General features: G+C 43.6%; 1 protein-coding gene across 4 annotated transcripts in view; it reads left to right on the forward strand.

The window, feature by feature from the left end:
- The window catches only part of LOC119659993 (organic cation transporter protein-like), a 276,402-nt gene that overhangs the window by 220,918 nt on the left and 28,432 nt on the right, over window positions 1–27,052 (forward strand). The window lies entirely within an intron of this gene.

Raw genomic sequence — 27,052 nt, forward strand, 5'->3', positions numbered from 1 at the left:
AACCAAACAGAGAAAACTTCAAATTTTTAACCGTGGAGGTTCTCCATCACCCAACTGTAACCCCACCGAAGTATCCATGAACTAAGAAGAATGAATACACGCGGAAGGTTGGTTTCGCGGCGCAATACTTGAATACTTGAAAAGCATCGCACTTGGAATGCATTCCTCAACCGCATTCACAAAAAAACCATCTAAGTGCCATCGATACACCAATTCGCAAACCACATGCGCAGAACTCACTCTGCATAATTGTTATTTTTTGCCACAAGCCATTTAGCTACCTTCTGCATAACTCGGATATTCGCGATCACATTCCGTTCCGCCTAGAACCTCGATTTGCTCCTCTTGTATGTAGTTTTCTTGCTCACATCCTTACTTTGACCCCTCAGAAGTCATTGCCAAAAAACACGTTCCTTAAATTCTGCGCATCCAAAGTTGTACCAGAGAAGATTTTACAACCATTACAAACATCTTGCCTACGGGTAAGCATCTCTCCATGACAACAAACAGCCTCCGGGCAAACCGTTTTCGGGCAAAACAATGCCTGTGGGCAAACCGCCTTGGTCAAACCGCCTCCGGACAAAACCCTAGCCCAGGGTTGTGCCAATGTTAGAGGGAAAGTTCCGTCCGTCCGGGGCACCTACGACTAAGGGCAAACCAAATTATTATACTACGCTTTGGGTTGGTAGGTGTATACAGCAAAATAAACTTTCCTGACGGAAGCATGAACGACTGCCTCAGACAGTACTACTCGTCCTTCAACGATATGTGGGAGGGTTGGCGACTAACCCTGAAAAGCATTTCCGAGCTACCATCATTTAAAAAGTGCCTTTTCTGGCTTTCAGAAGAGAAGTGTAATGGTGCCGAGGTCCTGGAAAAACTAACCTCAACACCTGCACCTGGATGCTATTAGGCAACACAGCAGGAGAAAAGGCCGACAAATCCTTTCTTGCCATCGGGGTTGCTGAACCGAAAATTTCCAAGGTCCGAAAAAAATAAGCGACCGGTCCTATTATGGGTCTGAGATCCTCACATTACAAGTATCGGCTCCTGAAACCATCGAAAAGGAAGTGCAGTTCACGGCATCTTCATCTGAATCGTAGATAAGGTCTCATATCTTTCAACTCGCAACATTGTTAAGCACACCTATCTGTCGTCGGATCAATAGCTACAAAACGTGGTCCGACATTCTCGTAATCATTCAAGAACCACGGGTTGTTGATGGGGAAATTAGAGTCTTAAACTTCCGACATGCTTACTTGTAGTATGGCAAGGGAAATGATCAAAGGGCTTCCAAATTTTCTTGGTTAACGACTTCTGTGATGGCGGCACCACAACGATCAAACTGAGATTCAATGGTGCTCTGTTTATTTCCCTTATAACGTAGACAAAGTCCCCAATGGAACATTCATCAGAGCTAACAAATATGCGAAAAGTAAAGACATGGGAATAATCTCAGGATGTGATATTAACACTCACATATATGCTGGGAAAGTTCCAACGTCAACACAAGAGGATCGGGACTACTCGACTATCTGGTAGGAACCAAATTGCGGATTCCCAACTTGGGTAATAAACCCAATTTTTTCAATGTGGTCAGGCAAGAGGTCATCGACATCACGGTGGCATCCCGTAGCATTCCGGCTTTTTCCAGAGAGTATCAAACGATATCATGCTCTCGGATCACATGCTCATTGATTTCGTGATGGGCATGGATCCATCCCACCCACTGCATTTCGGAATCTACGTAAGAGAGATTGGTTGACGTACAAGACCCGAGTTACGATACGGATTTCGGAAAACAGAGGAGAACGGCAAGGGTGCTCCTCAACCGAGCTTGAGATTCACCCACTGGCTAAAATCGATACAAAGAGGCTCACAGGCTCTAAAAGAGTCAGCTAAACGACCATCATGGAGACGCTTTTGCGAAGAGGCCAACTCTCTTGAGATAAAGTCAAAGCTGAAACGAATCAACGAACGTAACCAGCAGCTGGGTTATCTACGTTTACAGAGCGGGAGGTAAACAGAAAGCGATGAACGAATGAAACCATTTGCTTGAGGGGCACTTCCCGGGCAGTATCAAAAGTCTCATATCAGCACCGGCAGATGCATACAGCCCTCAACCCAAAGATTGGACTCTGGCATACAAAGTAGTATCACTGGAAGGAGAGAAATGTATATCGTTCCATAGGTACAAGTCTAGGGGTCCGCATGTATAGAAAAAATGTAATAATAGAGAAAATGGATGCCCTGGGTCTACATACTCGACATATATACCGCAAAAAGCTTCTGACCAATCATGCTAGCTTCACTTCTGCTAAAAAGACCGGAAAAACTAGTAGGCCGGTTCTTGAGCGATAACACGTCCCTAGGTAACGTGCCTACCAGGAAGATAAATCCACGGAAACAGCACTCCATGAGAGAAAGGCAAAACTTGAGCAAGCGGTGTCCGATAAAGAATACACTTTAGGTGTATTCCTGGACATCGATGACGCTTTCAAGTATGCCTCATTCACGGAAATTTGTAAAACGACAAAAGATCCACATATTGGCTGGACAGAAGTCCTGGCTCCTGGTTATGGACACCTTGCTATGACTCCTGGGGGACGCAAAGGTCTTCGTACATTACCGGCAGGTTTGCGAGCATCATATGTGACCGCTTGAATGCAACTCTGCATGTAATCCGCAGTTATTAACTCCGTAATGGACTCACGTTAAACGCTAGGAAGACTGGACTAATTATGTTCGCAAGGAACGCCCTTTGGGATATCAAAATGTCTAGAAGTGCTTGTAAACCGACACAAGCCACACACCAGACTAAACACTATCCACACGTTTGAATTTCTGACGATGTGTTGAGGTTTGGCAAACGCGTGGTATACCAACGACTGGCTGACACTGCATTTCGATAATATTTTTTATTTTAGCACGAATATACCAATATTTCGGGAACTTATTGCTCCCTTCTTAAATGCTCCATTCTTCAGACTTTTCATTTAATACCCCACATAGATATATTCATTGAAAAAAAAATTACACCTCCCTTTGAAGTGTATGGGGACTCCCAATTAAGTTTAACGTGGGACAATGTACTTCACCTCATGTATGGGGGATCTCAGTTCCCACCTTCCCACCAAATTTCATGACAATTGATGTAACCCTTTCTGTGTAAAGTGCATCTAGAAGACAGACAGACAGACAGACAGACAGTGAAGCAATTTTAATAAGGTTTTGTTTTCAACAAAACTTTGAAAATGGAACTCAATATTTTACCCAGTTAAATCCTTCTGGGCAGCCTCTATAATTTTGAATACAATTTGCCAAATTTCCCCCAAGTTCGCCGGAGTGTACTCCAGGTCTCCCGGGGAACTTACAATACTTCTCTACTGTTCTGTTCTCATTCTGTTCTGTTCTGCAATCATTTGTTTCTAGGTCAGGCCCTTTGTCTTCACTCTGGCGACATCAAGTTGTCGGATGACATCATGCTCAATGCCACCGCCAGTAAAAACAAGTCGGGAAACCGGAAACCTGACGCTTCAGGTATAAAAGGTTTTGTGTTTCCCTTTGAGAGGAGCATAACGCAGTTCTCCGTTGGCTGACAGCATTGACTCGAGATATTTAAATTGCTCAGTGTGGTCGGCTGCAGTAACCCGCCCAGCCAATAGAGAACTGCGTAAAGAAATTGTTTCATGCATTAATGCGACCTGGATGAAGTGGCATTCCACAACCGCAATGTCGTCCGTCTGCCGCTCTCTATAGTTCTGAGTGTTGGCCGACTATAAAGACAATGAACGGCGCCTTGCGGTAATGAAACGAAGATGTTGCATTGCACTGGTGACGTGACACGTTTTGACGAGCCGACCCCGCAATGGGACAAAGGCTGAAGAAAAACAAAAAGATGTGAGGAGGGACGAGTTAGTTTTTAGAAAGCAATTTAAATAAATCATTTGATGGGGAGCCCAGTACTGATAATAGTCAACCTCATACGCTTCACACTCTAAGTTTAATATTATTAGCAAATGCCAAGAATTTAACCTACATCAAATATAAAAAAGGGCTGAGGAGAATTATATTCTTCTTGAATGGACTTTTAATATTTCACTCGAATGTCAATTATTCTCGTTAATTATGACGTCAGCATCTTATTTGTATGGCTTAGGATGCAGTAAATTCGCAGGAAATTGATAAGTTTGCGCTGCTATAATTTTGACACTAATAGTCGGATTTGCATAAGATATGTATGCACCAGACTGTCTTCTATGTCGGTGCAAAATTTAGTACTCCTAGGATGAACCTAAGCGGGGTTTTTCAGTAAATTACTAAAAGTTGGTAATATGCTATTAGTAAGTTTATTTAAGCAGATATCGGAGTGGGACATATTTTGGAGCCTAAATTTCTTCTAAGCGCAACTAATGTCAGTTTCTAATCGAGACCTTTCATTTGATACCCTACATGACTATATCCGGTGAAGTTTTTTTTTAAATCCCCCCTTTCCATGTATGGGGAGCCCCTTTAAACTCCACCTAAATTTATGTGACTCGCTGTATTCGTGGGGTTTCATAGTTCCCATCTATCCATCAAATTTTATTATTTATTTAGCCTTTTCGGAGAAAAGTGCGTGTGACAGACAGACAGTGAATCGATTTTAATAGGGTTTTGTTTTACACATTACGCATTAAAAAAGCCAAAAAAGAAAACTAAAATGTTCCTATGAACCCCGGCTTTCATATAAAATCACTTTATATTATTATGATGTCATTCACGTCTTAGAGTGCAATAAATTTAGCTGAAATATAGTCGAACCCTTTCATTTAAAACCCCATATGACTATATTCTGTTAAAACAAATATTACACCCTCGTTTCGCATGTATAGGTAGCACCCTTCAAACTCAACACAAAATGACACCACTCGCTCCATATAAAGGGACACACAAACCACATGCTCTCACCAAATTTCGTGACAATCAGTTCAGCCGTTTTCAAGTAAATCGAAACCCACCCAACCGTCGACGCCGTAGACGTCGTTTTGAAGCTGGCTCGAGACACGATCTCCTCTAATAAATGCTATACCGTGGTGACGTTGGACGTGAAAAATGCGTTCAATTCCGCCAGGTGGGAGTGGATAAAAAGCTCATTGGCTAAAACAAGTGTCCCTAGTTATTTGACTAAGCTCCTCGAAAGTTACCTCTCGGAGAGGACACATTGGTACGAAACGGATGAGGGATCCAAGCAGTACACCGTCTCCGCAGGAGTACCGCAGGGGTCAATGTTGACACGTGGATTACGACTATGAGAAAGCTTCAAAAACCAACGTATCATTAGCACGGATGATGCCTAACATTAGAACCCCAAGATACAATGGCAGATTCCTTGTGGCCGGAGTGGTTCGCTGCACACTGTTATAAGCGGCACCAGTTTGGGAGGAAGCACTATCGTGTGAGAGTAATCGGAAGAGGATAAATATGACTTACCGTTTAGTGGCGCAAAGGGTGTGCAGCGCCTTCAGAAAAATATCAGGCGGCACAGCCTATGTTATTGCGGAAATGATCCCGATAGACATTCTGGCAAGTGAGACATTTTTTCAGTAGCTTTGTACTGATGAAGGAAGTAAGTTGCTCCCGAAATATATATATACATAATAAAATAAAATTGTAGTTTGGAGTAAGCTAACCTCTTAGAAGTGAGACATGCTGTCTATACGAGAAACGGAAAATGAATCCTCCTGAAAAGGATGCAGAATACCGAAATGCGGCATGGCGAGAGTCGCTGGAAAAGTAGCAGTAACGGTGGGATGACTCAGCAGAGAGATCGCTGGACCCACACTTTGATTCCCCGTATTGAGGAGTGGATCCAGCGACGACACGGCGAGACTAAACTGCCATCTGACGCAATTCCGGTCAGGTCATGGTGCTTTCAAAAAGTATCTGCACCAATTCAGGCTGGATGATTCTCCCTTTTGTCCTAAATGTGGTTGCACACCTGGAGACCCAGAGTGTATTATGTTCTACTGTTCACGATTTTACTCAGAGAAGAGAAGCCTGAAAGACTCCCTGAGGATCAACCTAAGCCCGGGAAATGTTGAAGTCGGAGGCAAACTGGTGTACGTCACCTCCGCAATCAAAAGCATACAGTAGGAACCTGGAAAAGAGGAGGGCGCAAGAAGGACGCGAAGAACGGAAGGTTTGGTCACTTAAAGCGCAGTCCCCCCCGCGAGATAATACTTTGCGGCGGTTCCGCGAGGACGAAAAAAGGAGCAAGTGGGACAGACAGACATTGAACCGATTTTAATAAGGTTTTATTTCACACAAAACCTTCAAAAATTATTTATTTATGAATTCAGATTATTAATTCCGACATTCTTGTTCCTCGTCCTTGGAGGCCTTGTTTTCAGCGCTCTTCCAAGCCAATTTTATTTCCAGAAGTATGTTACTAAACTCTACTTTTATTTGGACGTTATCCCATAAGCATGTGAAGAATTGGCATAACCTCCCCACGCCAAAGGATCCGGATTAACCCAACAATTAAAAGCATTAAAAGTGTCTAATAAGCTCGAACGCCTCATTCAAAGGCAAACTTTGTTTATTTCTCCGTTAGGAAAATTATGCTTTCAACCGAAAACAATTGTAACTCAACGATACGAATTCCCTGGAATTTCGTAAATCCCTCCATGAAATAAATGTTGCTGAGACAGCTCCTCTCTGATATTTCTTGGAAAAGTTTATTTTCCAAAATCATTACCTCCGGGTTACAAAGTGAACGGGAAAGTTTCCTACTTGTTTGTGTGGAACTGGCGACCTTTAGGTGAGGGGATTATTTTCCCTTTTCGTCTGGAATTTCAGTATCGAATTCTTGTTTCGGAGACGTTTTCTTAGGAGGACGGGGATCATCCTTTGTTTTGTTCCCCACGAAACATATTCGGGGCGCTAACAGGTGCTCATTGCTCTTCTGTTACGACTATGTTTACCCTTTTTTCTGCGGATTTTCGTAAATCGCGTTAATACCTGGTGAAATACTTAATAAGCCCTGATTTCTGGAATATGCTCAGTCATGAAGAAATTTTATTCTAGTGTATAAGAGTATTGTTTTCTTTAGTAACTTTCGCATTTTACGTACCAAAATATAAACCTTCCATTCAAGGAGATGTTTCCTTATTTTTTACTTATTCTGTACTACAAAAAAGGAGCATGCGATTGTAACTGTATCTTTTTCCCAATTACTTGTTGAAGATGCCGAGATAACTTGATGCTCCATGTCCTGAGACAACATTCACTTTTTTTTTTCTTTTTTACAATCAAATTTGTATAGTATTAGGTGGAATTTCGGAATACGACCAAAAAAAGTTTTTATTTATATATCATGAAAAGATTCAGTAAATTAAATTTTTAGATTACTTTTTGGAAGTTCTGTGCTATACACACAAGCTCCTTTTATATGTTTCTCAAAAAACTTCGAAAGCAAAGGTTTCCATACAAGTATCGGAGAGAACCAAATCTGTCTGTGAAGAGGACACTGTTCATTTGGCAATCTCCCCGATACCATTTTTGCAGAATGGAGGACGCCAACAACTTGAAAGTTGCAACGATAGATAGAATGAAATTTCAACAACAAAAATATGTAGGAAAACCACAAAATGAGAGTATTATTAAGCGAAAAAAGATGGCAATCTTTTCTATGATTTGCGTTCCAATCTATTCTATTACGGCTCATTCAAAAGCATGTGTTTCTGGTGTTTCACAACGTTTCCACTCTATAGCATAGCATGCAATTGCCCCTATAGCTTTGTTAGTCATAGTAGGATTTTCACCAAACTTGGTAGGATCATGCTCTTTATTCTGTATATCCTATCCTAATTTCATGATTTTCGGATGAACTTAAGGGGGGTTTTACAGTCAATTACTACAAATCACAGTAACATACTATTATTTGAACAGATATCGGTATGGAGGGTATTTCGAAGCCTAGGCAGCGTATAGTGGCAACTTCGGGTTCATCGAGCGTGTAGGCGTTAAGAATGGATTCTTGGAAGTAATTGCCACTTTCTAACTCCCGCTCTCCCCCCTTTCCCATTGAATGTTAGAACTGAAAAGTACTAATCGAGCCCTTTCATTTGAGGCCCCACATGGCTACATCTGGTAAAAAAAATGTCCAACCCCTTTTACATGTATGAAGACCTCCTCTCCTTAAATTCCACATTAATCGATGCAGCTCCCGGCATGCATGGACGTTCACAGTTGCCATCTTCTTACCAAATTTGGTGTTAATTGGTCTAAGAAAAATGCGTGTGACAGACAGACACAAAGCCTTAAAAATTATTGTAACAAGTTTCGCGGTTGCACTTGGAGTAATATACTTATCTTCTGTACCTAGTCGCTAGATTGAAACTGTTTTTTGAGTGAATCATATTTTTTTACGATCCATTGCCAAAGATCAAACATAGAACGCGCCCTTGGCAGAGGGTTACATTTCCCTGTTACCGGCCCCTACATCGAGCATCTATACAGAATGGTAAAGCATCTAGCGAAGCCGTACAGAATTCAGGCACAATACTTGTAGTTGACATTATTTTACGAGCTACAACCCCCATGTGAAGACCTCAAGAGATGTCAATTTTTATTGAATTTCTTAGTATTAGTCGCGATCACTCTGTTTTAATTTCTATCCTGACTATCTCCATATCAGTGCAGAGCCGTTTATTCGACAAATGGAAGCTAACGAACAGCAAAAAAAGACAGTCAACTCTTAATTACCCATTCGCGTCGTCTTGCATTCATCGGCTAGCTCCTGTTCCGACTTGGTCGGAGAAAGGTTAACAGTATGCTTCTCATCCACGATGAAGAGCAGCTGAAAAGATAGAAATAATACAATTCTGGATGATATAACCTCGGGTGAAGTTCCACCTCTCATGGACAATATCCGTTAATCTACCATAACGCCGCGTTCCTGCAAACAGAGGTGAAATTATCTTTTTCATTAACGCATTTATATCGAATAAAGTCGCCGGCTCTGACGGTTACTCCGTGGAACTTTTCTGGAGTCGTAGCAGTCTCTACAGAGTTACTACTCTGGCTCATTCCTGCATTCTTCGGAACTTTCCAAAAGAGTTAAGATTCCGAAGAAGCCGTAGGCCCTGCAATAAAATTCACTGCCTAGGATGGCCAGTGAGTGGACAGAACTCGAGCTAAACAGTCAAAATGGAAAAGGAGGAGTGGAAGCTTCTCCTGGAGTATCGGGGGAGCTAAGGCACCTTTCCCAACTAGTTTAGTTTAATGGGAGAAGCCGCAGTTTCAAGCACTAAAGCCTTTGTTAGACTCGTTGTACTATCTCCATAAATCCCCTATTCAATGGCTTCCCGGCTATGTCGTTCGCAGCCTTCTGAATCTGAATCTGAAAGTATCCTACTTCCTACCGGCAGAAATTCAAATTTCTCCGTTCAGCTGCGTGAATTCTTGCAATTTCCCCCTTCAGAGAGGACTTGACAGTGGATGGCTGGATGCCAAAACATTTGGGATCCGTGTCACATTTCCGGCCCATGTGACTCTTTTACCACAGACCGTCTTCATCGACCAGACCGATCAACTGCACCTGTGTATACCAGCTGTGTACAATAGAAACTTGGAGCACCTCTTCAAAGAGACCTGCTCTCTAAAACAACAGACTTCCCATCCAATACTGATCTTTCCAACATCCAGCCTCTGCTGGTAGTCGGATGGTCGCCATTTGTGTGGCTGCTTACAATTGATACCCCCTGTAAGTTAGAACTGCTGTATTAAATATTTGTGCCCTACAAGTGACCTTCCCAAAGTCCATGCACTGAATAGCGTTGTCATGGTTTTTATCACGTACAGCAGCATTTTCACCAAATTTTTATCTTGGCTGCGGTAGCGCGGGTTTCTCTCCTCGGAGCATGAGATACCCCTTTTGGTTCCTCCGGACCCGGCTGACATTTCCTCCTATGTCTTTAAGATCAGGGCAGCTTTCATTGTTCTTGGCATGTGTGCGTAAGTACCATTGCCTGAAATGGTTCAACCTTACCAAATCTGACCGTATATTTTCTTAATACTTTAAACGCCTGCATCTAACGAATGGAGAGTCATACACAAATGAGCAAATTTATTATAAAAGAACGGACAATTCTAAATATAAACTACAGCATTTTATTCAAAATGATCGCCGCCTTTCGTAATAAAAAATTGCAAACGCTCAGACCATTGTCGTATCGTGTACCTACATATGGTTTCAATCGGTAAATTGGTGACTAGACGGGCTGACTGCACTTCAGAGGCTGTAAATTTTGGTGAGGTTTATTACAGGCCATCTCCTCTAACTCACCTCAAATTTGATAATCCAATGAATTTAAAATGAGGCTGCCTGAATTCGGACAGCATATTGTCTCTCACAAAATGTGCCCCCGCAGAGCCCTGTTGGAAGACCGAATCGGTACCGGCAAACAAAGTATAGCTCGACGGCTTTACAATCAGCTCTAACTTGGTCTTCATTTCTTTCTCACAGATATGGACGAAACAGGCACCATAACATGATATCCCCCACCACATCATCGCAGATGAAGGGTAGTGGCCCCACTGGATTCTTTTGAACTTTTTCAGAGGCTACGGCGGACAATCGAGCATATACCCTGTCTTGTCTAGTGGGTCTTTTATATGCTCAACCATGTAGATCATCTTTCAATTCACGCGGAAGAATTCTGCATGAGATATTTATTTCTTTAGCCATAATTTTCTGTCAACGGGCTGAATTGCCATTGATGCGCGAACGTACAGCTTCCCCCATTCTCTTACTACGAGCAGAATGAGGTCCCTCTGTATAACTCGAGAACACAATAACTTTTAATGGCTTAAGCAGCACATAAATCTGATTGGCAGTCTTACCTGCTTTGTGAAAGTAAACAAAAGTCACGCGCACATAATAATTAATCTACACCATTGTAGCTACTATTCAATGCGGCGACTGCTACAATGTAGAAGCGTGTTCAGAAGGCCGTCGTCGTCTTGTTCTGGAACCCTCTAGTTCCTTCACCGATCCATGAGAATACGTTTGGATGTCACCAGCGTTGACTGCGTTATCATCGAAAGAGTAATTTTGGGGCTCTCCTTCAATGTTTTCGCATCTTCCTTCGATTTGTTGAACATAACCATAATGACTTCTACATATGTTTGACTGCTTGATGCACGTTGTGCTTGTCTTTGATGAATTCCGGTACCCTCAAGAGCTTTGGCTTCCAGCAAAAGAAGGGGACTCCTCCAGACTTTTATTTCCGCACATTTGAGACGTTTAAGGTGCTCCTTTTGCCAAGATTCCTTAATTCCTTAGATATTGGAGAAGATCTCAGTCACTAAGCTTCTCCTCAATAGAGCCGGCCCTCGATTCTGAGGAGCCTCCTGTGGTCACTCGGAAGCAATTGGCGTCACTAAGGCATGTGACACCCACCATGTGCTTTTGTTATGGGTGCTCTAGGGAGGAACATAATTGGTTTAAACACCTCCTTGCCTAAGCTGACTGTATCATTAGATGCCACAGTCAAATTGTTCACCACTAAAGCACCCCAGTCAAGGGATATCAATAACCTGGGATCTGGGATTGTGAGCCCTGCGCCGTGTTTTACACATTCTTCCAACTGCCTGTCTGCCTTTCTTTGAAGGAGCTGGAAATCTTCAAAAGACACTATTCTAAACCCGCTAGTATGGGGAATTTTTACCCCCTAAAACCAATCCCCCTGGGAAGCTAAATTCTCCGACAACAATTTCCGATGATGGCATTTCACCTAGAGTTTCTTCCAAGTTCATCCTTTCTCCTACCAGCCTTGGGCATTGAAAGACTACGTCTGCTGGACAATCAGGTGAAATGTCCAATTTAAACCTATACAGGTGTTGACGGTATCCCCCATGGCTAATGGAAAATTAGGTGAGATTATGATTGGTCTCCGCATATTTTCTCTCCAGGATCAGCCTGTGTGTCCAACAACCCTTTCTTGAATGGTCCCATCACGGTTGCCATCCAGTTATAGATTTCTTCCTTTCGGTTTTTTTCATTTCTGATAAAGGAAAAATGGACTTGATGTTATATATGTTCGTCATCTCGTCTGCCAATATGTCAATTTGTACCATTCCTGAGATGACGAACGTCGCATCGTCTGAAACGATCCGGAAGGCAGAACACGCCTTTAGGGCTTTTTCTAATATATTAAAAATTGAGCTCTGCATTTATTATCAATCTCAAGTATTTGACGACTGGGTTCGAAGTGATGATATGACTCCCAATTCTAATGCGAGCGAATTTTCTCTTTTGACGCTTGGTAATGAGGACCGCTTTCATTTTTTCCTCTGAAAATGCCAGTCCAGCACGCCATAATCAAGCCTTAACAGAACTGACTGCTTTACATAAGTACAACTCAGCATCTTCTGGATACCTTGCGACTACAAAAATTACAATGTCGTCCACTTAACCCAACACGTGCCCTCCCCCGGAACCGGAAAATTAACTACATCTTTCTACATGATGTTCCACAGCTGTGCCCAGTACGGAACCTTCTTGGAGGTTCATCAGCGGGGTCATACCAGAGCGTCCGTTTACTCAAGTTTCTATCCACAATGCAGCGAGATAGGTGGGAGCACCAACCGTCGACAAGGACTTCTGTATACAACTCCAATACCACCCAATATTTGTCGGTACTACCCTTTCCGAAAATTGCACCTTCCGTCAAGCCAATAACTAATTTGATGGCTTCAATGGTTGATCTGACTTTTCAGAACCAATACTGCCTATCCGAAAGGGCTTCTTGACTCTCAACAAGTCGGGGCCACCTATTATAGATTACTCACTCCAGCATTTTCCCCACAATGTCTAGAAGGCATACAGTAAGCTATATCGTACTACGTGGAACTTAGGGAACATACAAAAGGGGAATGCAAAATTTTCTTTCACCAAATATAATCATGCTGATCTCAGTTCTGACATTTAGTTCACAATCCGGGGCTTGAAAATAGTAATTTCTTTCATGAACCCATTCTCAGAACGTATCCAACCAAAAAATCTGAAATCTGAAAAAAATCCCAAAGCTGTCACTGTACGTTGCTTAGGTTCCGAAATACCCTCCATATCGTCATCTGCACAAATAAAGTATACTACTACAATATTTAGTGATTGACTGCAAACCGAACTTAAGTTCATTCTAGAATCATAAAATTTATAAAAAATATAGGCTACAATGCTATTTTTAACAAAGTTATAGTAGGTAAAATTTTCCGCTTCAGTGTAGATTCTAAAACTTGAATGTCAGTATCACGCTAAAGTCAGTATTTTGACATAATACATGTATATTCATAACGTGCTAGATGCAAATGGAACAAATGTCCACTCAAATATGAAAAACACAAAACTTCCAGTTTCCCGACATGTTTAGTAACTCCGCGTACGACAGATAGCCCTGGCTGGGGATAACAATTGCCTCTGGGCGAATTCTTCGTCTTTTTCTGAATGACCTTGGTTCATCGACCATTTTCGTTTGCCTTAGGTTTCACTTCGGTCGCCGACGATTGCGACGACTTGAGGCACAGACTTCCCCCTTCCATACTTTTAGTTCCGTTCTTCGTTAATACTAGTGTACTTTTTTCCTCTTAGACGCCTGCTGATTAACAAGAAGATCACCATGCCAACTGCCAGTTTCAGTTTCTGTTTGGGTTCTCTTTCTTCCTCCTGGAACCTACTCTAAGGGACACTAATGGCTCTGACCATGTTTTTCATAGCTTAGTGCATGTTATGCTTTTCCTTGGTAGACAATGACAGCTCAGCTATTTTTGCTTCAGACTGCATGAAGTCAGGGCTCTGTTCTGTATGAGCCTTGGCCGGATTAGACTTTTTAAACAATCCATCACCCTTAACTTGATTTCTTGACCTTTTCCTGAATGGGTCAATCTCTTGATCTTCCATTAACTAGTTAGTTAGTTTAGTTAACTGGGGGGAGCCGCAGCCCCGAGCACTCAGGCCATTATTAGGCCCATTGTACTATCCCCGTAGTTACCTATTCAATGGCTTCCCGCCTACGGTGTTCGCAGGCTTTAGCGAATCTGAGAACATTCTCAAGAGACAGAGAGTGTGCAGATTCTTCATTGAAGAAAACCGGGCAGCTGCATAAAAAGTGCAGGGCCGTCTCCTCCTCCTCCTCACATTGGCTGCACACAGCCGAAACCACTACCCCAATCTTTTCCATATGGCAGTTTAAGGGGCAGTGTCCCGTCAAAAGCCCTACTAGGGTTTTCATGTCTGACTTCTTAAGAGACAACAAAAATGCCGCTCTAGTGGCTCTAGGCTCCTTCACAAGGATTTTCGCTTGCCGGCAAGAGTCCAAATTTTTCCACTCGGTTGCGTGAATCCTTGCAATTTCACTCTTCAGAGTAGACTTGACGGTAGATGGTCGGATTCCAAGAGCTGGTTCTGGCCCCACCATTGTGGATCCAGACCCTCGGCGAGCTAGTCTGTCAGCCTCCTCATTACCGGCGATGTTAGAGTGCCCCGGCACCCACATCAGGAATGTTTCGTTCAGTCGGCCAAGTTTCAGCAGCACCTGATGACAACTCCACACCAACTTGCTTGATATATTATTGCCATTTAGCGCTGATAATGCCACCCGACTGTCGGAACAGATTCGAATGGTGCGACCCCTCCATTTCTGTCGCAGACATTCTTCTGCTGCCAATGAAATGGCATATATCTCCCCCTGGAATATGGTCGTCATTTTTCCGAGAGGTCGGGCCAGTTCTATAATCGGATTCTCCGAGAACACCCCTGCACCTGATCCATCCTCCATGACTGACCCGTCGGTGAAGATTATTAGGTCTGTAATCTGAAAAGACTCATGGCCACTTGTCGACCATTCATCTCTTTCGGTGATTACGACAGTATATGTCTTTTCAAAGACGAATCTGGAAACCATATGATCGGTCGGCATCAGGGCTACCGGATGTCTTTCAAGGAATTTCCAGATAGACGCATGCCCGTTGGATTGGCCGCCTTTCGACGCCCCAATGGTATCGAGCCTATATGCGTCGTTGGCCGCTTTCCGTTTCACCTCCAAGTGAATGGGGGGTAAATATAGGATAGCTTCAAGTGCCGCAGTCGGGGTAGTACTCATTGCTCCAGTAATACTTAGGCAACCAAGTCTCTGAATCTGCGTTAGCAGCTTCCTGCTGTTAGCAAAGTTCAGTCTTGGCCACCAGACGATGCATGCATACATCAAAATGGGTTTTATTATGGATGTATACATCCAGTGTATCCGTTTAGGTGAAAGTCCCCAGGTCTTACCTATCGCATTCCTACAGCGCCAGAGCAATCTGCAGGATTTCTGATATTGTTCCTGGATATGATGCTTCCACGTTAACTTGGAATCGAAATGTACTCCTAAGTACTTGACTGTTTGTGCCAGCTGGATTTCCGCCCCTGCTAAGGTGGGTAGCGTATAGCTACCCCACCTGACGTTCCTAGTGAACATAACTAGACCAGTCTTCCTAGCGTTCACCGTGAGTCCATTGCGGAGGCACCAGCTGTGGATTACATGCAGAGTTGCATTCAAGCGGTCACATACTGTGCCCGCAAACTTGCCGGTAATTATTATGGCTAGGTCGTCCACAAATGCTTGCGCGAAGACTTTTTTGTCCTCCAGGAGCCACAGCAGGGTATCCATTACCAAGAGCCATATCAGTGGAGAGAGAACCCCTCCCTGTGGGCAGCCCCTGAGACATCCTGCTTCAATAGACTTCTGGCCGACCGATATGTGGATTTTTCTCCACTCTAGCATGTGAAGGATCCAACTGATTATCAGCGGTTCGATTCCATGCTGTCTTGCCGCATCACAAATTGCCGCGAATGAAGCATAATTGAAGGCACCTTCGATGTCCATGAATGCGCCTAAGGCGTATTCTTTTTCGGACATCGCCTTTTCAATTTTTACCGTAAGTTCATGGAGTGCTGTCTCCGTGGATTTGCCTTTCTGGTAGGCGTGTTGCCTATGGTGAAGTGACCACTTAGGAATGTGTGTGTCCCTTATGAACCGATCTACTAGTCTTTCTAGTCCTTTTAGCAGAAAGGACGTTAGGCTGATCGGTCGAAAGCTTTTTGCGTCTGTGTAGGTGGGTTTTCCTGGTTTGGGAATGAACAACACCTTCACATCACGCCATTTAATTGGAATATAAGCGTGTGCTAGGCATGCACGATATATATTCCGAATATGTAGACCCTTGGCATCCATTCCTACTATTACTAGTGCAGGGATGATGCCATCCGGACCTGCAGACTTGTATCTATGGAACGAGTTAAATGCCTATTTCACTCGCTCCAGTGATACTACTTTGCATGCCAGATTCCAGTCTCTCGGTTGAGGGCTGTATGCACCTGTTGGCCCCGAGATTAGATTTTGGATGCTGCCTGGGAAGTGTACTTCAAGCAAATGATTTGCCGTTTCTTCATCGCTTTCTGTGTACTTCCCATTCTGTAAACGTAAATAACCCAGTTTCTGGCTACGTTCTTTAACCAGAATCCGCTTCAGCTTTGAGGTTGCCTCAAGAGAGTTAGTCTCTTCGCAAAAGCGTCTCCAAGATGATCGTTTGGCCGATCTTATGCTCTTCTTTAGAACCTTCTGTGCCTCTTTATAGTGATTCCAGCTAGTGCTTGATTCACCCTTCAGAGCACGGTTGAGGAGCATCCTTGTCGTTCTTCTCTGTTTTGCCAAATCCGAGTTCCACCATGGTGTTTTACCCTTCTTTGGCATCTTGAGTGGACAGCTTTCTTCGAAAGCTTCTCTCATGCTAGTTGTGATCATCTGGGTTGTCTTCTCAATTCCAGTAATGGATTTAATGCGCTTCCCAGGGATCGTGATTCGGGCACTCAATTCTGTTTGATACATTACCCAATCTGTCTTCCTCGGATTCCGAAATGGAGTGGGTGGAGGTGGATCCATGCCCATAACGAAATCAATGCGTCTGTGATCCGAGAGTGTGATATCGTTTGATACTCTCCACTCACCGATCAGAGCCGCCATGTCAGGAGATGCCACCGTGATGTCGATGACCTCTCGCCTGACCACGTTGAAGAAAGTGGGTTCATTACCCACATTTAGGATCAGTAAATCGGTTCCTACTAGATACTCCAGTAGTCTCGATCCTCTTGCATTGATGTTCGAACTTCCCCAGCATATGTGGTGAGCGTTGACATCACATCCTGCTATTACCCTCATGCCTCTACTTTTGGCATATTGGATAGCTCTGATGAATGTTCCACTGGGAACGTCTTCTGCGTCGTAGGGGAAATATGCAGAGCACCATAGTATCTCTTTATCTCCCTGTTGACTTTTTACGGCTAGCTTAGCCGATGTGGTGTCGCCGTCACATAGGTCGTTAACCAGGTTAGCCTGGAAGTCTTTGGAGACTACCATGCAGGTGCGGGGTCGATCGCTTCCATTGGCATACAATAGGTCAGCATGTTGGAAGTTTAGGCCCCTGACTGCCCCACCAACAACCCACGGTTCTTGCATGAGGTATATAAATGCCTTGCCGCTATTGATCCGACGACTGATAAGTGCAGTCGCCGCTTTACAATGCTGCAAATTTACTTGGGAAATGTGGCACCTCATCTACGTTTCAGGTGTAGATGCCGGGGGCTGCATTTCCCCTTCAATGGTTTTAGGAGCCGACACTTGTAACGTGACGGTCCCCAGCCCATAGTAGAGCCGGCAACCCGATTTTTCCCGAACCTTCTTAACATCAGGTTCGGGAACGCCGATAGTGAGAAAAGTTCCCGGCCTATCGGTTCTCTCTCCTGTTTTGCTGCCTAGCAGCAACCAGGTGGAAGTGTTAAGGTTGTTCTGTACACCAAGTTGTTCCAAAACCCCAACGCCATTTCGCTCTTCTTCTGGAAGCCAGAGAAATCACTTTTTGATCGATGGAAGCTCAGAGACCCTTTTCAAGGTTAGTCGCGCACCTTCCCACACATCGTTAAGGGAAGAGCAGTACTGCCTGAGCCACTCGTTCGTGTCTTCGTCGGCAAAGTTCAGCCGTAACATTTTACGGTATACACCTACCGACTCAAAGCAAAGCTTAATGCCTTGCGCGGACGCAGTCCTTACAGCTAGGAGGAGTTTCCTCCTAAGCTGTTCGCACTGCTCAGTATCGTAGCCGGATGGATTAGAGTCGTCATACAAGACCCATCCATCGGCTTTGATAGCCTTGACTGCAAATGAAGGCCTAGCCGTTGCCGGCCGAGCCCTCTTTGCTGCCTTTTGTGTCGAAGAGTTAGGATCATCCGAGGATCGCTGCCGCTTCGGTTTCCCCTTAGCCGCAGGTGCCCCGAACGCTCCTTTCCCCTCAACCCTGGCAAAACTCTTTGGTTGTGCGTTGCCCGGAGGCGGTTTGGCCGGAGGCGGTTTGCCCGAAGGCGGTTTGCCCGAAGGCGGTTTGCCCGAAGGCGGTTTGCCCGGAGGCTGTTTGCCCGAAGGCGGTTTGCCCGAAGGCAGTTTGCTGTCCGTGGACAAATGCTTACCCATGGGCAAAACTTTAGCCTCAGCAGGTGGCGCCGATTGGAGCCTGGAGTCAGGAGTACTGACAGAAGGGGCCTGCTTCGGCTCCTCCGTTAAGGACTGGGTCCCAATTGAATTGGTTCCCCCTTGAATAAGTGGGGAATCTGAGTCTAGACTCAGGTTCTCCATCGATGAGCTCAGGGTTGCCCCTTCACTCGAGGTTGGATCGTCGCGATCGAAGTTTAATAGTGTTTGCTTTATAGGTTTCTGTTTTTGTTTTTTTGTTTTTTCATAGTTAGCTGCCATGGCCTCAATTTTTCCGGGGAAAGTAAGTCGATCTCGGCAGAGCCCCTTTTTGCCGAGACAAGGCTAGTTGAAACTGGGGGTCGCCTGGTACCCAGAGTTCACCGTTTATGGCCACATCTTAACCCCTGTGACCATTCAGCCCTCGGCACGGTAGTCACACCTTGGCTTGGGGTTTTGATTCCATTCCATTAACTAACATCACAGCATAACTTAACATCACCGCATTATAAAAATGGTGGTAATATTACTTCTGTGTTAAGTAATGTTTTGTAATGTGATATTACATTACAAAACATCACCTAACATCATCGTTCTTCGTAGTACAAGTGGAGCACCGAAACAATTCCGACGCAGAGTATCCCTTGCCATTCTATTCTAGCCATGATCCTCTGTTCTCTAGGCTGACTTCGCCCAGCCTTTGGACTGGCTTTAGGCTAGAAATCAGCTTTCAGTGCATGTGAATATAGGGATGCAGATTCTTGGCTTTTAGTAATTGATTTTCCATGTTATCGCTTGTTAATGCCTAAGCAAAATAGCTTCTAAGCTTCTGGTTTGGAAACAGTGGGTTCAGTGAACACTATCATACAAATTGTTCATCGATTCCCAAGTGCCTGTATTGACAATGAAAGATATTTAAGAGCTTAACATGGTAATACCAAACATTTAGGATTATTTTAAAGAAAGGTCTTACGTTAAGTTGCCAACGACGTTATGGTTGAATGGGTTATATTTCGCATGCATATATATCTAAAATGTATGCAAAAGGTAGCCTTTTAAGTAAAAACTTTACTTTTGAACTGTTCGAATATAATAAATAAAACCCTTTACTTATAGCGCATTTAAAATAGAGATCCTTCCTTCCACTATTTGCACTTAAAAGGAATAAACCCCTCTAACCCAAATCGCCATCCTTCGGTAAGCTGATCATATGTGCACAAATATGCACATCATTACGAATACACATACAGATCTTAACTGGCAAAAGCCAACTCATTAATTTTCCAGTTTGCAACATTTAAGAAAGCACACAAAGCTCCTTATTTCCAACGAAATTACCACTCATGTGAAAAACTTTCAAAGAGTTTACCTTTTCGGAATGTTTTCCTTCAGGGCATTCTGTGACGTGGAAATACTTCCAGCTCGATGAGCAGTTTCTCTCCTTCAGTTTTCCTGATATTATTACATAGGCATGGTGTAGAAGTGCTTCTAGGATGGCGAAGGACGATGTATGGGGGCTTTGTAGCAAGCGTAGGAAGTATAATCTTCCGACATGCTACTAGGTAACAAGGTAGTAGCTCATTAATTGTGAAACTGCAGCTATTGAATGTAGGTTTCGGCTTTATTAATGGAGGATATTCCTTTATTAATGGAGAATATCCCTTTTTCTAGACGAAGGAGGATCTCTTGGCCTAAGATAATACAAGGTTCCCGATTTGACATGGAAAAATCACTGACATATAAATATTTTCGGCATTACTTTCACCTTAAAATTATCTCGTATATCCTATTAGGGACTCATGTTAACACTCCCTCTCCACATATGCCGAAAACTGGAAAGGTGCTGAATAAATAAATTCAAATTGATGCGCCGAGTGTTTGGATATCCTTCCCAGCTACGTGACATAGGGATACATGTGTGTTTATGACGAGACTGGCAAGCATGAAATGCTACATTTTCGATAACATTTACACGCACGAAGTTTCAGAAATGATATTAATCATTCAGGAGATTTAGGTACCATTTGCTGTAAACATACGGCCTGTCTTCTTGAACCTTCAGGAGTACATATTTACTTTGCGGAGTACAGGAATGCATGAGATAATGTTTGCTTTGCCCCCACTTAGCAGTTCAGATACTATCAGCTGTGAGGTTAAATGGAAGAACAACACAAAAAGTCCTGAAGAATGCGTCTGGCATTTCTAAGAACCTGGATGGTATCTGGGTGACTTTATTTTTCGAGAGATTTGAAGTGGAACTTAATAAACTGCTGCAGATACAGTGGATGCGATGCAGAAATTGTTTGAGAAACTGCCATGACAATTCTTAGCAGATTGAAAACTTGTACAATATACTATGCACATCAGGTGTATCTTATATGTATTTCTTAGATAAGATTCAGGCACTCTAATCTGATCTTGATATTCAAGGTCTTGGGTTAAAGTGAATTTATACGAAAGGGACAATCTCAAGCTTCTATAACTGCCAATGATGGTAGGATTTCAAGCCCCATATTATGGCCTAAATGACTGCACAATTTTATGATTCTAGGATAAGATTTTTTGTGAAAGTATCTGAAAGTGGATCCTTGATTCATAACCACATTTTTCTCCAACATACCCTTATTTACAAGCAAGTGTAAAAATTTCGACTTTCAATTTGCACCCAAAGTGTGAGCTTAACTGAGCTGATAGAGGTGAACCCAATCAAGAAAAGTTCGTCAATTCTAAGATCTCGCTCAATGTCAAAGACGACAAAAGATAAGACTCATGAAAACTAAATAGATACTTTGTGTGTCGAGGTAGTAATCCGGTCAAGACTCTTAAGGCGGCCATCTACGATATAGCAGGTCTGTCAGGAACGTCTTAACAGTTCCCAGTCCACCAGGCCACCTGTTAAGCTGAAAACACCATCTGAATATTTCCACTTTACTGCATGCGTCAAAGCGTACATATATGCGTATATAAGTGCAAAAGTCGATTAGCGCTGATACTATAAACATACTACTACTAGATAGACTAGATACTATATACATCCAGCTGGGTAGAACACTATCCGCAAAAATTTCTTGGGGCTGATCGGTTTCCATCGCAGGTTGGAGGGGACCTCATTAAACGCTGCCAGGTGTTTTCACCTTGAGATACAACGTGGCTGAAACAGGCTGCGGGTAGCATTTTACCCTATTTTCGTTTAATTCAAAACCCGACCAACCCAACCCACCATTACTAGATTGCAGACTAAGAACCATTGAAATACAATGAAATGACCCTCTATAACTTTGTTAGTAATATTTGGAGGACCGTATATCCGGTATAGGCCTGCCTTAATAAGGAACTCCAGACATTCCGGTTTTGTGCCGAGGTCCACTAATTGGATATCCCTAAAAGCTGTCTGGCCTATGCCATCGGCCCATCTAATGCAGGGTCTACCTCGTCTTCTCTGTCTGCCATAAATATTGTCCTCATAGATTTTCCGGGTTTCACCCATACGCATTGAGTGACCGCCAACCGCAAACTATTGAGCCGGATTTTACCCACAACCAGACGGTCGTGGTATTGCTCATAGATTTCATCATTATATAGGTTACTGAATCGTTCATCCCCTTGTAGGGGATAAAAAATTCTCCGTAGGATTCTTCTCTCGAACGGAGCTAAGAGTTGGCAATTTTTCTTGCTTAGAACTCGAGGAATACATGAGGACTAGCAAGATCATTGTCTTGTGCAATATGAGCTTTGACTCTTTTTTTCAACGGTCACAAAACTGTAGTCTCCTATCTTTATTGTTCTTGTTTGACCAGTGGCGGTCTGGAGTAAGGCAGCTTGAATGTCTCGGGTGGGTCTTCTTATGACGCGAATACCGTCAGCATAGACCAGTAGTTGAGTGAACTTAAAGAAGATGGTGCCTCTCAATTTTACATCAGCATCATGGACCACTTTTTCAAGGGGCAGGGTAAAAAGTATACCTCATAGATCATCGTCTTTTCTTAGACCACTGTTGATGGTGAAAGGTCTCGAGATTGATCCTGCTCCGTTTATCTGGCCTCGCACATTGGTCAAGGTCAGCCGAGGCCCTCTGTTAAGAGTGAATTCTGTGCTTTGGTTTTCCAGCCGAAGTGATCAACAACTCGATTGCAACCTACCGGTGTGCCGTTGTAGATACCATACATTTACACACATTCCGTTTCTTTCCCGTTCCTATGGGGGTCACCAACTTTGGAGAAACCGTTTTCTCCATATGAAGTTTCATGTACTAAGTTTTCTTTCTCTAAGTTGCGACGCCGATTGATCCTGCATCCCTAATTATTTATTTCCTGAAGTAAGGTTTTCCACGGTGCTCTGAAGATGCCGACCTTCCCTTTTCTCCCTTTTTCCTTTTTTCAGTGGAGTCCCAGGAAGCTCGGTTTTAGGGCGTTCCTTGCATGACCGTTTGGGTGATATCCCCAGGATATGGACGCTTTTGTTGTTATTTACTAGAACAATAATAAACTATGCGTGTGTGTGTGTGTGTGTTTGAGGTGGGGAAAAGGCAAAGCCTCTGAGCACTCAGACCTTAGTGGTCCATTGTACAAGATTCCCCCGTCTAACGGAATATCCCGGATTCGTTTATGTATCACAAGATTTCCGTTAGCAGATGTAATCCTACCCGAAGGAGTTGGAGCACACCAGCACCAAAAATCGGATGTTTGATGCGTCCGTAGGCGGGGAACTCACATAGAAAATGTTCCGTGGATTCCGCCTCCTTATCACAGGATGGACACGTATCAAGGGACACGTATCATCTTCGGTAATTCCTATTCTGAACATATGTCCAGCTAGTGAATTATGGCCTGCCAGAATGCGCACAATACACCTGCAAGTTCTCCTGCTTTTCAACACGATAAACTTTGCGGTACGTATGTTCGGTTCTAGCTGGAAAAGTTTGGTGTGTCGAACAGCATTTAGGCTTTGCCACCTGTCACTATGGGAAACTTGTTCCCAGTTTTTGAAAACAGATTTAGCCAATGTTACTGATACTCCAATTGCTGGTTCCGGTCCCGGCATAAGGGAGATTGACCCCTCTTTCGCTAAAGCGTCCAAGATTTCATTTCCCTCTATGCCACAATGACCAGGCACCCAGAATAGTTCCACCGTATTGAATCTAGACATAGAGTTCAAACGGTTTCTGCATTCCTGAACGATTTTCGAGGTTATCAAAGGACTGCCCAATGCCCTCAATGCAGCTTGACTGTCACTGCAGATTGCGATGCGCCTGCCCTTCAACCGCTCGTCAATCACCCAGTTTGCCACTCTTAGGATCGCATAAACTTCGGCATGAAAAACCGTTGCATATTGTCCCAAAGGAAAAGCCCACTTTCGTTTTTATTCGAGAGGTAGACTCCGGCTCCAAAACCCTCTTCTGTTTTTGAGCCATGGGTGTAGAAGACTTCCGTGTATCCCGCCACGCATTCCTCTGGGTCTTCCCAATCCTCCCTACGATCAAAGGACTACTCAACGCCCTCAATGCAGCTTGACTATAGCTACATATGCGCCCTTCAACCGTTCGTCAATCGTCCAGGTTGCCTCCCTTAGGATCGCATACACTTCAGCCTGAAAGATCGTATAGTGTTCCAAAGGAAAAGCTCACTTCTCGTTTTTATTCGAGAGGTAGACTTCTGCTCCAGAATCATTTTCTGTCTTTGAGCCATCAGTGTAGAAGATGTCAGTATATCCTGACACGCATTCTTCTGGTTCGTCCCATTTTTCTCTGCGTTTTAAGATAACATCATATCTTCTACCAAACAGATGTATGGGGATCTGAGAATCGGAAGGCATTGCCTGAATTTGAAAACTTGGTTGACAACCGAGGTCTTCAGTTACAAACTCTGAAAGATATATGTATATTAAGTTTCTTTTACGAATGATATGAGTTCTTGATTTTTCACAAGAGGAATCCCAAATCAACTGTATGCTTTCTTCTTGCGGACCTGGGTTGCCTGGGTTATTTGGCTATCTTCCCAGTTAATGCTCTGCTCCAATGTTGGAGTATTATCCTTCTCCTCTCTCAGGCACTTCCCTAAGTTTCGCTGTCCGATTTGAACCCTAGAAGGTATAGGTCTAGATCATCTAGCTTCTCCTCCTCGATGGAGAACAAGTCCACTTGCCTATTCGGTCCTCCCCTTTCAGCCTTTATGGCCTCCGCGATCCCTTTGTGGACCTCGGTAGGCTTTCCACCCGAGTCACTGATGTCTGCCTCCTTCCTGATGTCTGATATGGTGACCTCAGATGTGCCCTTTTTCGTCCCTGCTTTTTGAATGAGAACCTTTGTTGGTTGCGGTCTTCACAGTAGGTCAATGTTGACCTTGGCTCCACTGCTTGACTTCCCAACTTCTCCCTTCTTGGGTGTAGTCTCCTAGCTCTCGGTGCTGCGGAGATGTATTTCCGCCTGATGGGCCACTTCGTGTGCAGTGCGGAGTCCGACTTGTTTGTTGTTTAATTTTTTGGTTTGTTTTATTTTAGTCCTCATATATTGTAGCACCCACAAATATGCAAGTTACGAGGTCCGCCATTTCATAAGCCCCCGTAGCACGGTAAGGTCAAACTTCCTCTTAGGCGTCCGTGAAGCTCCGTTCAAATACAGTCAGTTACCCCCAACTGCAAACTACTCAATGGGCACGTTCTGTATAACACCCTGACTTCTGGATCTAAATTCGTAGTATTTTGTTCATAATAGGCATAGACACTTCGCACATGATGTGGATGTAACTATCCGTCAACGGTCTCAATAGACGATAGGCTTGGCTCCTGGAGAACCACATATTAACCGCAAAGAGAGATATTGAAAAATATTGATTGCAGCTATTTCGGCCCCGGCGAATCCAACTTTGGGTAACTTTATCATTTCTTGGGTGACATAATATCCTCACGCCGTCTATCTGCCTGTTTATCGCACGTTTGGAGGATTGACACCTATGGGCATGGTATGGACAGTTGCTGTTGAATTTTTACTTGGACTTTCCACCCTTCTAGGAAACTAAAGATTAGTTATAAACAATTTCGCTTCCTTTCTGTCAAGAAGACAGTCCTGAAAGGCATCTTGCCAACAAGCAAGATGTCGCTTCTCAGGATAATGGGAACATGCTCAACCGAATTACCTGTTAGATTGACGAACTGAAAGTCCAAGATAGAATTGTTTCTATCGCTGGGCTTATCTATCATTGACTTAATTGTCTGCCCGAAATTTTGATGAAGAATGAGAGGATAGGTCTGTTGATATCCAGCAAGAAAGAATTTTCGATTTGCTTTGGGATGGGTTTGATCTGAGCAGATTGTAAGGGAAACGCATTCTCAGCAACCACTGATTGGATAATATGTAAGGATTATTGACGGGATTTTATCAATCGCGGTCGATTTTTCAGACTTGCTCTGTTTGGTAATTGCGAGCATCTTGGACTTGGTGAAGTTAATTGACGGGACTGAACCAGTAAGTCTTTTTGGGAGAAGAGATTATTGGAACAGTCCAGTCTGGCTCATCGTATGAAGTTGGGACCGTAAGAATCAAAGGAGCCTCAGCTCCGTGTATGTTGCTGGGTAAATTAAACTTCTTTCTTGCTTCAAATAAATAACTATTTATCCGGCAAAAGTATCTTGGTGCATAACTATTAATCAAAGGGATAAATGTTGCAGAAAACACAATAAGAACAATGTATTGAACCAACAGACAAATGTTACATTTTGGAAAAAAAATCTTGACGATAATCGGAGTGCGAATGTCCACTTCTCGTTCATTTCTACACTGACACCGAAAAACAACCTTCGCTGTCAAAAATTGTATTTTGATGACCAGGCACGGCTCCCTCAACTAGCCCGCCGCAAGTCAAAATGTCGCACGCCTCTCGTCCCGGTTGCACTTTAATCGAGCCAGGAAGATCCGCCTCACCGTGCCCTGGCGCTGAAGCCTCCTTCAAGGACTTCCAAGGCATCCTTGTAAAGTGAATACAGCGGATTCCGAGAGGTGTCCGTCCGAATTAAGACATAGGTTCTGAATTCGCGATCCCCATCCAAAGTTTTTGGAATATCGTTGAAAGCTACAGGGATTTGACGGTAGGCCTTGTCTAGATCCAAGGTCAAGAAAATTTTTGCAGTTTGCATTACAGTACGCCAAAGTGGTGGATGAGTGGGGGTAGGGCCGTTTTCCCTCTCTACTTCCTCAGGTTTAGGGACCATGTGAAGTGGCAAAGACCACCAACAATATGTCGAGCGACAGTTGCGACGTACAAGCGGTCGATATTGAACTTAGGAGGTCACAGCTAACCAACCCCACGAGAAATGCCGGACGCAACACACAAGCAAACGTAAGCGAACATCAGATTGTGATCCATTTCAAGACCGATGTCAGCGCCTCTCTTTTTACGCAGAGACAACTCTCTAAATCTACTGCTGATCGTGAAGTGGTCGATCTAATTTCTCGTACGGCGTCGGTTGAAACCCAACTGACCTTATAGCAGGCTATGTGCTCGAAGAGTGTGCTA

This window comes from Hermetia illucens, chromosome 6 (assembly GCF_905115235.1).
Source record: "Hermetia illucens chromosome 6, iHerIll2.2.curated.20191125, whole genome shotgun sequence".
Classification (NCBI taxonomy): Eukaryota; Metazoa; Arthropoda; class Insecta; order Diptera; family Stratiomyidae; genus Hermetia; species Hermetia illucens.